General features: G+C 40.6%; 1 non-coding gene across 1 annotated transcript; it reads right to left on the bottom strand.

Annotated features, from left to right (window-relative positions):
- Positions 1-1,121: 1,121 nt before the first annotated feature.
- TRNAV-AAC lies at positions 1,122-1,194 on the bottom strand. The gene has a single exon. It is a non-coding gene; the product is annotated as a tRNA-Val (tRNA).
- Between the last annotated feature and the right edge of the window lie 256 nt (positions 1,195-1,450).

A 1,450-nucleotide genomic window follows, 5' to 3' on the forward strand; every position in this document is an offset into this window, starting at 1 on the left:
GATGGAAGAAATAGAACAGGTTTCAATAGCAATGCCCCAGGACAGGAGAGAAGCAGCAGTCAAAGTTAGAAAAAGGGGCAGTTCTGAAATAAATGCCCTTGATAGCCAGCCCCTGCAGCTAGTAGAGAATGAGGGCTTGAAAATAGAACTACAAGGATAAAAGTGAAGCAAGATGTTTTGAGGATCCTCCACTAGCACCTGAGGTCTTTCTACAAATGCTAATTTTCTCTCAGAGAGTAACTGCAAGGAAATGACCAACTTTTGCATTCATTTTGCCCTGTCATTCCAGTCCATACTGCCAAGGATATACTGTTGCAGTCCATCACAGGGGATGATCACCTCAGGGACAACAGGACTAGTGCAAGACAGTTATCGTCACTATCTTCTATTGCACTCAACCCTCCTGGATAGCTGTGCTTGCAAGATCTTTGTAGGATTGCTCCCAAGCTGTTCCTAACAAGGTCCCATAACAATGCAAGCACTTACTGACACCAATACAGCTGATGGTTGAACATCTATAAAATGCTCATCCACTGCTAGAAACATAAAAGGGCTCCATTGGGACTTGAACCCAAGTGAAACAGATGTGATAACCTCTACACCATGGAACCATTCCCGTGACTGATCTCTTCCATATTACACTTTCAAACACCTATCCAGTTATTTTAGAATACTGTTTGAATAATTCATGGGATAATCGCCTCAGCCACCATTCACATTCTAACATTTTTTACTCTTGGCAAAAAATAGATCTTCCAAGAGCCATCCCATCTACCATGAAAAATGTGTTTTACTAGAGTCACTGCTGAATTCTTTTTACCACACAAGATGTTGGCTTAGGAGTTTACCTAAAGCTTCCTTATTTCGTCTCCAGTAACCATCCCCACACTTCTTCTGGGGAAGACGATATCTGCTATGAATTTGCATGAGATCAAGTAGCAAGCATAGAAGGAAGGGCCTGTAAATCTATCCCACGCATATTGATTGTGGGTATCCTGAAAACCTGACAGGTGGGGTTTCCACTGCACATATATGGAACCCATTGGTCTTCAACTTGCTTTTTCGGTATCTAAGTAATCCTTGCACTCAGACTCATGCCTGTCTCTGCAGCAAGATAAAAAAGGCTCCACTGGGGATTGAACCCAGGCTTTTCTGCGTGTTAAGCAGATATGATACCCACTACACTATGGAGCCAACGGACCTCTTCTTTTAATTTGTGAGCAACCGTCGAACCCTTGATGCCCGTCTAAAGGAGGACTAATTGAACAAGCATCTCAGCTAGAGAAGTGCATTCATTGAAAACAAAATATAAAAATGAAATCAGTGGAGCCAACTTGTTTCTTTTTTATTTATTTATTTTATTTATTAAAAATTCTTGTATACCATCGTTCATAATATACATCACAACGGTTTACATGTTACAAAATCATAAAATCAAACTGAAATATCT

Source organism: Rhinatrema bivittatum, chromosome 2, assembly GCF_901001135.1.
Source record: "Rhinatrema bivittatum chromosome 2, aRhiBiv1.1, whole genome shotgun sequence".
In the NCBI taxonomy this organism is placed as follows: domain Eukaryota; kingdom Metazoa; phylum Chordata; class Amphibia; order Gymnophiona; family Rhinatrematidae; genus Rhinatrema; species Rhinatrema bivittatum.